This window comes from Corvus brachyrhynchos, unplaced genomic scaffold (genome assembly GCF_000691975.1).
Source record: "Corvus brachyrhynchos isolate BGI_N302 unplaced genomic scaffold, ASM69197v1 scaffold101, whole genome shotgun sequence".
NCBI lineage: Eukaryota > Metazoa > Chordata > Aves > Passeriformes > Corvidae > Corvus > Corvus brachyrhynchos.
Genome location: NW_008237239.1, coordinates 10,344,177 through 10,351,676, shown reverse-complemented (window position 1 = coordinate 10,351,676; position 7,500 = coordinate 10,344,177). Strand labels below are relative to the sequence as shown.

Here is a 7,500-nt window from a genome sequence, read left to right as displayed (position 1 = left end):
CTGCCTTCTCTTACTCCAATGAAATACCATTTCCAGTGTGAGCACAGAAATAAGCCAACCCAGAAGACAGAGTAACATCTTCCCACAAGAAGATTAACCATCCTTGGCTTTTGGTTTCTTCCTGCGTTCAAACAAAAATGCCCTTGCTACTGCAATAGTTTCCAGCTCAAACCACTCCTTGCACAAGGCACAGCAGAGCTCTGAGCATCACTCCACTCTTCTGGTTTCACCACTGCCAGAAGATGCTATCTTGTCATGGCCTCTGCACTTAGAAAGAACCCCTCTAGCTATGGTGGACTTTAGAGAAGTCCTGTATTTTTCTCTACTCATGCAACCAGAAAAAAGACAGAGTCGGGGACAGGGCTTTTGGGGGTGAAAGAGTCTGAGTTCTGTGGCTTGGTGGTGAGTGATCACTACAAACATATTATGCCCTTACTCAGGCCCAACTCTCTGCCTCGCAAAAACCCACAGAGCAGTATGTGATAGCCATAGGAAGCAGAGTTCTCAGGCACCCTGGGACCAGGAGACCAGGTTTGCTGGGGAGAGGCTTGGCTGTAACCCAGCTTGCAGGGAGACCGGAGGCAGCCAGCACAAACACACAGCGGAGTAGAGGAAATCCTGGTCCGGGGACACCCTCACCACACTGCTGCTGGAGGGCTCAAGGACTGTGCTTGAAGCCAGAGCTGAAGGCAGGGCTCGGGAAGAAGAGCAGATGGGTGAGGGAGAGAGGAGAAGTATAAAATTGATCGATGTCATTTTGTGTTCCCCTTGAACACTGTAAACTAGAACATAACCCAACCTTTGCCCAGGGGACGACAGGGTGGTGCACTTCTTACAGCCCTGAAATGGAAATGGGAGCAGAGGAAAAGAACTGGACAGTTGTGCCAGTCCTGTGTAGTGCATGGGAGAGCCTCAAGGCCCTTCGCACTAACACACCAGGGTCAAAGTCTTCATCCCCAAATGCCTCTTTCTCCAGACCAACAAATCCCATTCCCTGGACCAGGTGGGTAGAATAACAGATTTCTTAAGTAAGAGCTAATGAGGCCTCAAATCTCTCACCCCCCAACATCCACTGCTTTCTAAGAAGGGCCGTGTCTCAGACCCATGTGTGCAGTACAGATCTCATATAGCCACGCACCACAGAAATGAAACACATCCATCTTGCAAGCAGGAAGCAAGGGCTGAGCAGAGCCCCTGCCTCTCTGCTAAAGCAGGTTCTCTGACAGGTACCCCTCTAATGCAGGATAGCAGGCACCATGATGGAACTAAAGGACAGTTTCTGACTACAGTGAGATGAATTAATTTGACACCATCTGGCAGCAGTTTTTCATTTCTGACAATATTTAAAACATAATTTGAGCTCAGGCAGTGATAAATAGGTCTCAGATCTCACCTGACTTTGGTAACCTTCTGACCTAAGCATATCGAGTCATTTATCTGAAGCTGTAGATTCCAATATTTTGTTGCTATATCTAATCTAAATAGACTTCTGGACACTGGCCTTATTGCACCCTGGTAATCTTGGATTGATCGTGCTGAAGCAAGTGGAAGCAATGACATCTATGTCTGTCTTTCATCAAATACATGATGAAAGTTGATCATGTTTAAGCATGTTCTCCCAGCTGGAATCTGTAACAGAAAAAAGCCATGATGCATTAGTGTTCCCAAACATCTAACGGTGGGGTGGGGCATTTTATTATTAGTGTTACAGTTATTTCCTTTAAAATTTTAGTTTTCATTCTCTCTAAACATTGCTTATGATGGCTTTAGCATGTGTATATATATCTAGGCAGGTATGTACACATATAGATGCTTGAGTCTCTATACAAATAAATAAACCCTTTAGACAGAACAGCATGACAGAAAAAGCTTTCAGATGAAAACATGGTGCAAAAATGTAGCATGTCTCTTCTCTTTATGTTCTATGGTGAATGCAAAGGAAATTTATTGCTTCAAATACGTGCAATCATTTTTATCTGATTACCTGTAGAAGTTCTATATGGCTCTGTGTACAAGACAGTACATTCCCTGTCTCCTGCAGACACCCCAGTTTATTACAAGCATACTTCCATTCTTTCACGTATCTTTATGAATTTGAAGGAGATGCTTAGAATTTGTCACTTATTTTTAACAGTATAATTTTCTTTGGAAGGAACGTTCCTGCTAAGCTTGACATGTGATATTTAATCAAATATTGACCACTCAGGATTATTTTAATGCTTCCTGTCAGCTCCAGTACAGCAGGCAGAGTTCAAGCAACACATTTGCCTGGAGTTCAGTATTCATTTAAATCAAATTTGTCAGCTTTCCATTTTTTTAAATCTAATATTTTATTTTTATTAAATGCAAGTTAATAATGCCTTGTCAGGCCAAGGGCATATTTTAATGTGAACTCAGATGTTAAGTGAAATTGGAGCCATAACACCCTGCTAATAGACTCATATAATCATCTTAATGCCAGCATCTCAACCTAACACAAACATGTGCTGGCTTTGTGTTCAGTTGTCTCAGGGAGCCTTTCCAGATGTATAAAACACCCGCACAAACACACACACAAATACACACACACACACACACATCCTCTAAATGCATGTGCTCCTGGGGTGGGTGCCTATGACGCTTGTGTATATTACTTAAAGATTTCCACATGCTCTTTTTTCCTCTTCATAAGGCATCTTACTTGACTGGTGACATAACAGCCTTGGTTACTAATGCTGTCTCTTCTCAGCTTCGTCTTTAATTTTCCATGATGCTATCTATAGCATCATGGAGTTAATTTGGGGTTTTTCTGACAATATTTATGTGTGCAACATATAAATACAGCTGTTCTACAGAGAGGTGCAGACATGCCCACCATACACACAACCTTGGGTATGTCTGGGTGCACCAATATTAGACACATGCATGCACACATGTATATAAAGCATTTATGCATTGCAAGCATGTAGAGTTTGTCTGCTCACACTAAACACTGTATGATATGCACCCACAAATGACAGGTGATCCCCTGCAATATTTATCTTTACTGGAGTGAAGAATTATCCCTCTTCTTCACCAAGACAAATGTAGCAATGAGCAGCTGTTGCAAGGTAGAAGGTAAGAGATGGATGGAGACTGATCCAGCCTTCTAAACATAATGTAAACCACAGCACTGTAAAGTACCATAGTGTCACAGAAGGTGATAAAGCACTGCATCTTTACCAAGCATTTCCCAGCAGCAGGACAAACCCAGGACCCAGGTTCCCACACTGCAACTGTGGGATCCAGAACCATTCAGCTGCTGTGCCTTGCCAGGGATGGGTAATGGCACTTTATGTCTTTCACCTCTTAAATCACCGGCTCCAAAGGGGCACAGGTCAGCCGTGGCAGAGCCATCCCTACCTGACACCTGTGCTGCTGTGCTGGCAGCAGGGCCGTGGCCTGCGTGGCCCAAGCGCACAGGTGTCCCCATTACCAGCTGCCCATGCAGCTGACACTGATTGTCACCCCTGACAGCAGCCTTGGTGGAGGGGGCGAGGAGCAAGTGGACACAGAGAGGGACACACTCCTCTCACCAGGGAACCAACAGGGCTGGAGCCCATTATCCCACTCAGCAGAAACCCACGTCCTGCCTCCCAGGAGAGCCATGCTCCAGCCCTTCCCACAGCCACCAACGCAATTACAGCACAGGGGAATAACGGTGAAGGGAAGGAGGGAGATGCACTGAGGTTAAGCAATGTTTTCCAGAGACATCTGAGAGGAGACAATGGTCACCACTACAGAGAGAGAATGCAAGGCTGGTGGGAGGGTCAGAGCCATGGAAGCAGGAGTTTTTATTTTAAAAGCATCCAGAGGATGTTCCAAGACAGATCCAGGCATCCAAGACACTTGTGTCCAACTCTGGCCTCATGGGCTGGAGAGGGACTTAAAAGGGTTTTTAAAAACAAAGAATCTGGTTTCTCCACACGTTTGCATAAACCTCTGAATATGTCTCCCCTGCCTCTGAGGAAGGAGGTCCAGTGTCATTTCCCCAGGGAGCTGGAGAGCTGTCTTCAGTTTTTAACTCGTCCCTGGTAGAAAGTGTGAGAGAGAAGGAGCCGTAACACCCATTCTCCTCCATGAAGAAAGTTTCACCCCTTGGCCCATGGGAGCCCCCCAGCTCAAAGCAGCACCATTGTCCCTTCACAACTCAAATGAGTAGGAGGACAAAGAAGCCCCAGTCCCAGGGGAGAGAGAGGGACAAGTCAAGCATGTTTGAAATGGAGACATTTGTTTTTCCTATGCTCACCTCCACCAAACACACAGCAGCAAGCAGAGGTATTGAGCTTTCCTTCCCAACTTCCTCTCCTCTGCCAAGGGCAGCAGCACAGATGTGCATGTTCTGGGGTGTCCCACATCTCTTCAGGAATGGGTATGCTCATACTTCCCCACAGGCTTCACTGAAAGCCAGGGGTACAGGCAAAACCCCCTCCAGCAGGGAGCCCAGCTATTTGGGAGTTAAAAGTGTATATTTGGCGCCATTTCCTTATGCCTTACCTTTAATTGCATATCTTTTAAAAATTCCCCATAGGGCATGCCAAAAACCTGCATGCAATATCCAACTCTCAGCATGAGACCAGACAGCCTCTGTGGCCCTGATTTTCCTCAGTTTAGGGGTATTTCAGTTGTTGTTGCCTCCACCACCCTGGACTAACCTTCCCACCCAGTGCCACTGCCAGCATGGGGGGAAAACACACCTCTGTCAGGCTTCAGTACCCTTCAGTGGGTTTTCCAGCAGGTACCTGTCTGATCTCCAGTGTGGTGTGAGGATCCTTTTTCCAAAGGAAAAAATTCATCGTGGCCAGTGTCTGGGAGTTGCTGGCTGGATCCCAGTTGGTGCTAGGGGTGGACCGGGGATAGGCCAACATAGAGCCCAGCTCAGGACCCTCTCAGAGACAGAAACTGGCATCTGCATCCTCTAGAGGGAAAAGAAAGGGTGTTGAAAATGTACATCAGGGTACAACATTTTTATTCTGCCTCCACTCTTTGATTGGTACCTGAGAACAGCAATGCCTTGGGCAGACTTGGACTGGGCTGCAGGCAAACCTGTGCCCATGAGCTCCAGGGCAGGGCAGGAAGGGCAGTGGGACTCCTGCAGCTACCACTGCCAGTGGGGCTGTGCTTAGGCACAAGTGATGATGCTCCAGTAACAGCTTCTCAGGCTTCACTGCTCTCTGAAAGCCAAAAACAAGAGCCCTTTGCAGAGTGAAGAGGCTACCCCTCTTGTCACACAGCTCAGCTCCATCCACCACCAGGGAACACACTTCCCACCATGCCTTTCCACGGAGAGAGAAGAAAAACCCCTAGAAGGCTCTTGTACATTTCCTGACTGCTGCTCCCTCTGGAAGACATTGCAACTGTATTTCCAGGCCTTGCTTACACCTCCTTGCCATCCATTCTGCTGTCCTGGAGCAGTGCTTCCCATCACTGAACACACACTTCTCCTGCCCCACACTCTGATCTCAGTGCAAAGCAGCCAGAGCTAGTGCTGTTGTATCACCATAAATCTGGTGTAACAGAAAATCAGCCCAAAGAGGTTCACATCCATTTATAGGTTTGTTCAGACTGTCCAGACACAACAAGTCTGCCATGACCAAGAATGCAATAACATGGCAATAAGGCATGTATATTAATTATAACTGCAGTTTAAACATCAGCTAGTTTACATAAGAGTAATTAAAATCACAATTGACCTTTTGTAGAAACATAAGGCTATGCTTAATTCTAGCCACTAGCATTCAAGACTTTTATTTAAATGGTATTCCTAACTCATAATTATATCTTTTTTGAAAATCATTTTTATGGCAAACTGAAAATTACTTGTATCCTGTGTGTGTGAGTAAAGGAAAAGCCTGTTCTTTATACAAACACACTCATATTCTCAGGAAAATGGTCTAATATGCAACAGCAGATTTAAAAGATATATATATATTTATTCTAAAACTACTTGAGTTTTCATCTGTAAAGCATTTACATTTACCCCTTATCTAAGAATGATCAAATAACATCCAGTCATGTGAGACTCTCATCTATTTACTTCTTAGTTCTTCTGTACTATTTATTGTTTCTTGCACCATTAAGAGAAATCACATTCTTTAATGCAGAACATATATTTCATATCATATCACTGCCTTTCATGATTCCAGGCACCCTGGGCTAAACCCTTCTCTCCAGCACCCTAAAAGGCAGCAGTAGCCTCAGGGGTCAGGGAGAGGCAACAAAAACATCATCTGGGAAAACTTCTGTAGGAGGAAAATGGGGAATAGTCCCCTCAGTTTTAGCCGCCTTTAAAGTCCATGGGTCATTTTGCAAGTCCTTCTCCATGCCAGGATGTCTGGCAAGAAAATAACATCGATTTTGAGGGAATGGTTTGGAGGGGTCCGCTGGAGAGGAGGAATGTTTCGCATGAGCGGGGACAGCTGGGGCAAGCCCACCATTTGCAAACGTGCCTGTGGTTATGCTTTCAATAGGTGGCACTTATGAATAATAATATGCATAATCTATCTTGTGCCCAGGCAGGAGAGAAAACATAAGTGGACAAGCCTGAAGGCATGGCCGTCTATTAAAGGTTGCTTGGGAATTCTCTGCAGAGTTAGGGCAAAACTGTGCTGCTAAACATGGCTGGGGGATTTGCATGTTTAAGAAAAGAGGACTAATTGAAAATCTCTCTCTTCTGGATGAATGATTTACATTTCTTACAGATCAAATTACAGAAGGTGAAATACAGTTTTGCCCTTTTGTTGTTTATTTGATTGCAAGCTTTCATTGCTAACTTTCTTATTTATTAAAGAGCTTCAATGCAGACTTTCAGAAAAAAGCCCAAATTCCCGAGCCATGGTAAGTACCTAAAGTCTAAACCCTGCAGAAATTCACAGTCCTGCTTTGTTCTCTGGCTATTTGTAGACATCTTGAATTAAGCACCCACAGCTCAGGATCTTAGTAATTAAATATAAAAATAATAAGAAAATTGCAAAAACACACACTCTTCTACCTATCACTGCAAATGTAATCCAGGTGTATTCCCATCAGCAGCAAGGACTGTATACATAAGGAAAAGATATTTAAAGTAGTCCAAGAAATAATGAGGTAACCATCTTGGACTTTTCCCAGATAAATATCCATCAGAATGACCTTTATTTTTCATTTGCTTATATAATGCCTCAACTGCTTTCTTTTAAAAGAAAGAAAAGAAAATTGTATTATTTAAAAAACAAAAAAGTGTCTAATTCTGGTGAATCCACTTCCTTTGCACTGCAAACCAGCAGCCACTGTCCCGATCCCCAGGTTATTCCCATTTCCCAGGGACCATGGGAAATTACTTCTGCTCCCAGTGAGGTAACGCAGCCCAGCAAAGGGCTCCCACCAGCTCAGAAACAAGGCTGATATGGAGCTGAGGAAGGAGCCTCAGAAAATCCAGCATTTTACCTGTGAGCCAGGGTAGAGGAGCAGATGAGGAGGAGCTCTTCCATGAGATGTCAACTT

The 7,500-nt window shown here is 44.6% G+C and overlaps 1 long non-coding RNA gene across 1 annotated transcript in view; it reads right to left on the bottom strand.

The window, feature by feature from the left end:
- Nucleotides 1–7,500, bottom strand: part of LOC108445593 — a 25,254-nt gene that overhangs the window by 1,478 nt on the left and 16,276 nt on the right. Inside the window, exons 7-8 of the long non-coding RNA XR_001860519.1 lie at nucleotides 7,444–7,500; nucleotides 1–4,936 (exon numbers count right to left, since the gene is read on the bottom strand). The exon at nucleotides 1–4,936 is cut by the window's left edge and continues 1,478 nt beyond it; the exon at nucleotides 7,444–7,500 is cut by the window's right edge and continues 223 nt beyond it. This is a non-coding gene — a long non-coding RNA (uncharacterized LOC108445593). The remainder of the gene's footprint in view (nucleotides 4,937–7,443) is intronic.